Below are 8818 nucleotides of genomic sequence, written 5' to 3' on the forward strand. Positions count from 1 at the left end.
ACATATAAAAAAAGCCACACAAAGGACGTCATCAATTTTGCATTTGGGCCAATGCTTAAATTGTTCTAGGCATTCATGCATGTTTCACACCCACAGTGTGATTACATTTGTCCTTCTCAAAAGGAACGAGACGGCCGTCCAACCTCTACAGGGCACGCGCGGCACTCCAACCCCTACTTTTCTTAATGTATTGTGTGCATGAGGAAAGATCTGAAATAAATCCATGCGATACATTTTCTTTTTTAAACTTCTACTTTACTCTGTTGAAGTTGAACATCATTAAATGAGAGCCTTTTAAGAGTTGGGGGAAATCATGCCTGAAACCAGGGAAGTGGTAAAAAAAAAAAAAAAAAAAAAACACAGATGCATTCGCTTGTCTCGCAAATGTTTTATATCTGCTCAGCAAACGGTCAAGCGAGATGTGTAAATCGTGTACACCCCTTCAGCAAATTAGCATCTGATCCCAAAAAAAAAAAAAAAACGCCAATGATATTCAATACATCAAACACAGCTGACAACACCTCATTTATTGCTGCAGATTTCACTTCCATATACACAAAGAACTGTGATATACTGGTGTTATAAGAGTGTGGTATTAAACAATGTATGCGGTATGAGTCGTGTTTGTGAAGGTTTTATATATGCTATATATTGTACTGGCACACAACATCCATTTAGTATCTCAAGAGTGGCAATGACAGCTGGTATGTGCACTAGAAAAGCTTTTTAGATTTTTGGCTTTTATCAAATAATACAGTGTATATGCATTTACATGCCACAAAATATATAGAAGATTATTAATATGCACAAAATGGTTATGTTCTCTACTAGAAATATAACACAAGAAGAAGACTTTATTGACAACACCGAGTTTATTCAACAAACATGACAAAGATAAATGTATATGTATAATGCTAATGAGCAAATATTAAAAAACAGACTGGATTCATTCAGCAAGCTCCGTACTCCCTATGAATGTCATGGGATATGACTAAAAGCTTGGGATGAACTACTGAAAAGACTTTTGACAGAATATCTGTTGCCACTATGTATCAACGCTTGAGCCCATTAAAAGAATGCTTCATGTCATATGTGGCATGTGGTCCTCTTCTAGCTATGTCCTCATGACGACAGTGTTCCTGGCAGAAATAATGTGCAACTGTGCAGGCACAAAAAAAGCCAGTCTGAACTGAGTCACTTAAATCTGTGCAGCATGTCCACCGTACAAATGCGTGCTGGTAAAATTGGAGCTGTGACACTGAAAGCCCGCGGGGCTGGTCCTCTGATGCACACTTTGGCCTTTCTCGTGTAAGTTAATGTATCTTGAAGAGCGGGTTCGCTACTATAAAACCCACCACAAAGCCGGACTCGTGCTTCTTTTCCTCCCACGTGAATACGAGCCTATCTCGGAGGCCCTTCTCCAATCAATAGTAGCAGTCTGTATCTAAATATACGATCCTCTCTTTTCCTGCTTCGTCTAGGTAGAGATACAGTTAATCTGCTCTCGGTTTATTGGTTTCCAGTGAGGAGGGAGCGCGAGAGAGAAGCTCATGTAACACGCTGAGAGAACAAGCAGGGAGGTGTGGCGGGAAGCCAGGTGACTAAGAACATGTGACAAGGGGTCACTGCGGTGGGAGGTGGTGAGATGAATGACTGAGGTGTGAATCCTTGTCGCTAATGGAGGCATCCACCTCCGCCAAGCTCTTTTCCTGAAGTCTGTGATTAGCTCATCTGCAGCCTAGCGTGCAGCCACATGCATTCAGCCCTTCGGCTCTGCCTTTTAACGTTCTTTTGTCAATTTGTTCCAATCATAGAATCTCCAGAAATATCCAGATATGATTGTCAGGCAAAAGCTGCGGCACTTGTTTCTGCAACCAGGAAAGCCAGTGGAGGGAATATTATACCACAAGGGCTGCAAGTGATATACACAAACAGAGAAATGTAATTTAGTGCGAGTGTATTGATGTGAGGCAGCTTGGCTGTTTAGCTTTATGTAAAATCTGAAATGCTTCCCCCTTCACACTTCACCAGCTAATCTGACCATTCATTACGCCTGTTGTTAGTTGCCTTGGTTACAAAGTCAGTGTGGCATCATAGTACAGTACAGTTCCCGCTCGATGCGGTGAAGCACATCACTGCCTTGGAGGAGGGTGTATGCTGTGTGCTGCACATTGCTAAATTTAGAAAAAAAAAAAGATTTTTTTTGGATGTCCGAAAGGTTTGGTTATGTCACCAAAAGGGAGATTTAAAAAATGCATGTAGATTACCGCAGGGGATGCACCTTTCTTGTAAGGAGGAGAGAGAACTGTTGTTTAGAATTACTTTTATTGGATGCGCTCATTCATGTCTACCACCTGCTCCCTCCGCGTCGCTTCCCTCCTCCTTTATCTGATTTTGCAAAGTGGGCTTCATTCAATGTGAAATTTCTGCATCTAATCAGAGCAAGTTTTAGACTCATCAGTGAAGCATGTTTAGGAAACACAAATCTGAAATATACAGAATAAATCAGCAATCCAGTGGTGTACAGAGAATTACAGTCGATGTCCAATCCTGTGCAGACTAAAACAGTAGTGCTTTGGACTGCTCTCATTGCATCACTTTCACTTGTCTGTTTTCAGTGTAAAAGCTCTAAAACCCCACTATTCTGAGCACCACTCATAAAACACGGTTAGCGACTAGTCGTGGGAGCATTTAGCAGCTCAAGAGCCATTTAGGAGTAGGGACATCAAAAAAAAAAAAAAAAAGAGCAAGAGCAGAGAGTGAACGTTGGCTTTAAATTTATCAGGTGCACTCAAACGCAACTCCAAATGAATTGTTGCTCCGTACCTGCTGTAAATGGTTTGCTAACAAGTTTCCCCTATCAGCTTAAAATGCCCTCGTATTTCAATGTTGTCTTTGCAACCTGGCCCCGAAGTGGCCAAACCTCCACATTTAATGCTCTGTTTTACTGAGGCAGTAAACATAAGAGCAGATACCTAAAAACGGTCTCTGCTGTGCTATTTAAACCCCAATAACCACTGTCAGTAGGCAGACTGGAATCTGAAATATCCGAGAAGGCACTTGTGATTGAAGTTGTCTCCCTTAGAAAAGAATCTGTCCTTCTTTTATTCTCTGCTCCTCCTTAGCATTTCTGATTTAATTGCACACTGTCTGCAAAGTTCCCAGCTCTGTCACCAAGAATTTTCTCTGGAGGCCCAAGCCGCTCTGTCGCACTTTTGAAAACTGCAAACCGACAAATCTGAGCCCTAAAAATCCAGTGCAAATACAGAGCACACACCAGCAAGACTGCTCAACCTGCGACCCGCCTCACTATTAAGGCATCTAAAAACACTCGCCGTGCCTCAGGCTGATGTCAGACTGCCATTAAGACTTGATTCAAGCGGCTACTAAAGGCACATCTCTACCCACGTCATCGCGGTGACAGACTACCAGAGCATGAGGGAGCAGCATCGATTGAAGTCATGCAACAGCCCCATGTCTTCATTCATTCATTCGCTCAGCCATGCAACTTTAATGGAAATAGATTTCCTCCGTCCTTCACCTGAGGAGCACACGGTGGAGCTCGGTTCAACGTGAAGAGGAGACAATATATATAAAAAAAAAAAGGCTGAGAATCAAATAACATTAAAATAACAAAAACTAACACCAAAAGCTGAATGGAAAGCTTCTTTTTTTACTCAGGTTGCACGCACGCATGCATTTTTCCATTTATTTTGGTCAACAGTGCACCAAGAATTACCTTAGATGCTCCAGTATCATGGAAAACGCCGTCTGTCTCTGCAGGACGCAGTCAGCAAACACCACAAATCAATAATAATACCTTCCATCAGTCACAGCCTTTCTTGCTTCTCCCGTTGTTTTCTCTACTACTGTCATGAATGAGAAAATGACAGAGGAGGCAGCCGGGGTGACGAACTAAGTGGCAGCGACAGCAACGCTCCACGCAGGAGGCCCATTACTTCTAATGCACAGCGGAAGGGAGAAGACGTGCCAGATGAAGGCCGCGTTAACGTCACTGGGAGCTTTTGCATAAGCGACTCTCTCGCAAATGAAAATGTCTACAGTGGCAGCATGAATCAATGCGGAGGTGAAATATTAATCCATTTCCATTTAAAATTCCCCTTCAAATTTTCTATTTGTGGACGCTAGGCAGGGTGGCTCTTTGAAGCTCCATGGTGCCATAAGTAACCCCTTCTCTAAAGATGAGGGTTTGAGGGCAGAAACCACATTGATTTTGAACACAGACACCTTCCTGATTTCGGTCTGCCTCTTTTGCTCTCTGCTTCGCTGGAGTAATTTTTTCCTCATCGTGAACTACGCCCCCGGGGCCACGCGTCGTTAGGACGTCGCCACTGCTCTTTTGACTCCTCTGACACGACACTGGAGGCATCCAGATATGCGATCCTGTTGGACAGCTCCTAGACACTTGATCTCTAGTCTCATTTTTTATTTTTTTGCTGTTTTAGAGTTAAACGTTTAAAACTAAATATGCTGCTTTTAAAGAAAGAGACTGGCTAAACCCAGCTAATTAGAATCATTTCAGTAAAAAATAAATGGTGGTGACTTTTTCTCATATGTCCCACCCGTTTCAAAGCAGGCACTCAGGCACACAGGGAAAAAAAAAAAAAAAACAGAATATATGAAATGTTCCATGTGAAACAACCTAAAATGTTTGACATGAAGTCGGTGTGATCGCTCACAGTAAGAGTATATTTTGGGTGGGGGCTGCAAAGAGGATTATCTGAAATAATATTCTGGTCGGCCTCATGATATTCAAAGTTGGTTAGTTGTCAGTGACACGTGTAAGTACCATCTTCCTCCTACTTCTGCGCTCTTTTAGCCTTTATAGGCACCGTTCTTTACCAGTTTGTATTTTCACAAGCCTTACTGGGTCAATGCACAGCAGGAGATGCTGTCTGTTGCATGTGTGGCACTCAGAGTGGAGAGGAACCACCTATGGTGCCAATGTTTTTTGTTTATTTCATAACTGAATGTAAGTGGCCCATGATGTAATAAAAATATGGTATGAATAACAGCTGCGCAGAGCGTGTTGACAGACAGAAGATGACCTGGATGGTGGTTAATCTTCAGAGACTGACATTTACTATTACAGGAGATCACTCTAATGTATGCACACTGTACTTACACTGCGTTTGTTTTCACTACATCCACCATCTCTGTCAGAAACGGGACCTTTCTTCCCTTTCATGTCGAGATTATCTGCTTAATTTCAGATGCTGCTTAACACGTATCACTGCAGGTTTTTTTTACACTCTAGTATTTCCCCTATAGTGCTACGAGCACTGCTGCAAAAAAAAAAAAAATAAAATAAGCCATACGTCTCCGACTACATGGTGTCACTCATTTCTGCTTGGCTGCCTCAGTCATGTGAGGACAGCATTGGCTTCCGCTTTATGGGTGGACAGCAGCAGCAGCAGCAGTAAAAAACGGAAAAGAACTCAAATGGGGCCCATTAGCTAAAATAATCCACACCGGATCAGAAATAATGACGGGGGGCATCTACCGTTGTGTGGAGCTGAAAGTCGACATGATTTATGTCGTTAGCTCATGGGATATGGTTCTGCTGCCGAACAAAGTGAATAGATAAATAAATAAATAAAGCATCACATCATATTTGCATGGCGTCACATTTAGGATACAGAACACATCTGCAGGCCATTGTTGTTGTCTGACAAATGGGCGCGCCTCATTTTGTTTCCGCTCCGCTACGATGGGGCATTTTGTGTTCTTTCTCTGAGTCCAGCAAAGATTTGAATAAAATATACCGTTTGTGGCCTTATTTATGAAGTACACCTCACATGTGGGTTATGTAAAGTCAATACAACAGTCAGCCTCTGCAGTGGCTGAGCATCCACACGCTTTTGATTCCACTCTTCAAAGCGAGAGACTGCACTCACAGTCCGCACGCTACAGCCCTCGTAAAAAGAGCCGGCCCTATCTTATTACTTCAGATGTAGCCCCTCCACACTTGGCGGATGTTGTCTCCGACTTAACTCATTAAACTCCCTTCTTGTATAACACACTTTCTCCCCTGCTCTTACTCTAAAGTCCACTACGCTTATTTTCTCACAACAGTGGCAACAATATAATGAAATACCACGCTGTGAGCATCTCTGCCAACGGCTCTGCCTCCTCCCAGTGAAACGTCTAGTTCGCTTTCTGTGCAGAAACTCCGCCTGCATCTCCAGGGTTGATATACAGGAGGTTTGCAAACATACAGCAAAAGCGAACAAGCACATAAACTTCCCTGCGTCCACAGAGTCCAAAGAACTGAGCGATTTTGATGAATGATAGGGCAGAGTATATTAGATGTTGGCTAATTTGCCCGGCTCTCGGCGTGGTATCTTCGCTGCAGTACACGCCAATTTATGCCCCAATATTTCTGCCCGCTGTGTTCAGATCCACACACTCACACTGCACAAGCAGTCAGTGTGTGAGAGCGCGCATGGTGAGGTCGGTCGTGCTTGCTCTTGCACATTAGCTGCTCTCAGTGGTCCCACAAAAAATTTAATGAACACAAATAAAATAGACAAAGGACACTTATGGCACGATACATGCTCTCCTCTAAAAAGAGAATCGCTGCACTAATAAAGACGGAAAGTAATAAATGCAGCACACAGAGGGATGCGTCTGTGCGGTGCTCTGAATGAGCCGACTTCCAGAAATTGCTCCCAAAGCTGTTGATCCGGTCCGCTCTCCCCCCTACTTATTTATTTCCATCAATTAACAGTATTACTGTCACCCTCATTATTTCACCAGGACGAGTGGATCTGCACATCTGCAGTCGCCTTTCTCAAAGCGTTTCCTGATCTCTCTCCAACGCCAGCAGCTCACGCGCAATCAAGAGCGGAAGCGACACAAAGTTGGAGCGGCTCTCCCCGGAGATCTAATTGTGGACAAATTCCGAGGGCTTTGTGGTAATCTGCTGCGCTTTCCTTGTGGCGGCTGCTGCCACGGGGCCAGCTGGGGGCCCGGCGGAGGTCTGGACCGCTCCTGGGACCGAGCAAATCGTTACACGCGGTTCGCTGGTGACCAACACATGCTTCGCTCATCTTAAAGGGCTGCGAGGACATGACGTATAGGTGATCGGCGTTAACCTATACTGGAAATGTTCCTGCGGAGGACGGCTCTCCTGTGTAAATAAGTAGCTCAGCCGGCTTAATGGTCTGCCAGAGGCACAGATGTAAGGAGGCAGTGGATTAATAATAAAGAAATTAAGACATATATAGAGACTTTAATAGGCTTGTAGAAAGGCTGGGGACGAGGAGGAGTCTCACAGAGATTAATGTCACTGCCTCGCAGGCTACAGTAAAAAGCACCATCCATCTACTGCATGCTGTTGGAACATGTTCTTTATTACACAGAGCATCTGCAGCGTGCACTCATTGTCCAAAAAGCTAATTAATGGCAGTAGCTACACATCAGAGGATGTTCATTGAGTAAATCTCCAAACTCATTAAACATCTCATTGCAAAACTCCTAATGAAATTATAACATTTATATTCACATAAATTCCCTGCAGAGCAGTGATAACACGCCCGAAGCTGCCCTCTTCTGAACCACGTTTAACCTCTGTCCCTCCTCATTAGAAATAAAAAATCCCCGCAGACACAGAGTCAAAGAGTGAAAAGTGACCTTTGACATGGCGCTGCCCGTCTCTTGTTTGGTGTCACTGTGAAGGTTTTCCACCTCCAGCAAACTGACGGTTTTACGGTTGAGTTTTGATCAGTTGTTGATACAGCAGCAGCATCCACAGGAGTTGCAGCATCAGCACTTACTGTACACAGATGTGTGCCATGTTAAACTCCCGGAGCACCACTAAAAGTAGCTGCTTTAAATATTCAGGATAACGAGGGGCGTGTTTCTAATCATTATTTAATATTCCCACCTCGCACGAGGGTCAATGCTGCAGCTATAAACTTTGTCAAGTCTATTCAAATTAAGAGTCTTGAGAATTAGCAAAAGAAAATGTATTGGCCTTCACTCAAATTGTGTTGAATGTTTGAGTCGCCCTAGCGCTATTTCACCACAATTTGCTCTTCATTCGGCAAGTATTATGTAAGAAACTTAAATGGTTAGGCAGAGCAGAACTGCACAAGCAGAAGGAGAACAATGAGTGCCTATCTTGCGCATTCTGCTCCGGTTCCTAAATCTGAGCGCTACACAGAAAACATCACAACTTACCTTGACACCAAATTGCGCCTCTAAACGCTGGGATCCAGTGGCTCTCAAAGTCGAGTTTTGTCCGCGGAGAACCCTCGCACTCCCGTCACGCTAACCGTCCCTGTGAAGTTTAGAGGGATAAAAGTACTTCTACGCCAAATTTTTGCGCTCCTGCAGCCTGTAGTACTGTACCATCTGTTGTGCCTGTGCGCGTCGAGGTCTGCGCGGTGAGGATGAGGAGGGAGGAGAGTGGAGCGGAGGGGAGGGAGGGAGGCAGGCAGCGAAGTGTCCGGAGCGCACCGCGGATAGGACGGCGCGCACGGGAACGAGAAGGGTCAGAGACAGGAAGAGTCAACGCGTTGGAAAAGCTACTGAGCTTACGATTTGCGATATTCCTAAAGACGCAAACCTCTGTGGACTGACGGGTAAAATCAGAGTGAATTTAATGTGGTTCTAAATGCAAGTTTAATAAAAGTAGGCGAACACTTAGTCATGATAAGAGAGGAGCTGCACTAATTAAAACTGAAAGGCATATGTATTCAGCGTACGCGTAAATATGTGTGAAGATACTATTAATGACTTCATGTCAGTACCTAGACTCCTGTCAAACAGCAACCAGCCAATCAGAGCTCTT

At 44.0% G+C, this 8818-nt stretch overlaps 1 protein-coding gene across 1 annotated transcript in view; it reads right to left on the bottom strand.

The window, feature by feature from the left end:
* Positions 1-8586, bottom strand: part of LOC125007259 (caM kinase-like vesicle-associated protein) — a 34665-nt gene extending 26079 nt beyond the window's left edge. The window contains exon 1 of the mRNA XM_047583960.1: positions 8206-8586. The gene's annotated coding sequence lies outside the window, so the exon portion shown is untranslated. The remainder of the gene's footprint in view (positions 1-8205) is intronic.
* Positions 8587-8818: the final 232 nt, after the last annotated feature.

The sequence above is a fragment of the Mugil cephalus genome, chromosome 4 (genome assembly GCF_022458985.1).
Source record: "Mugil cephalus isolate CIBA_MC_2020 chromosome 4, CIBA_Mcephalus_1.1, whole genome shotgun sequence".
NCBI classification, from domain to species: Eukaryota; Metazoa; Chordata; class Actinopteri; order Mugiliformes; family Mugilidae; genus Mugil; species Mugil cephalus.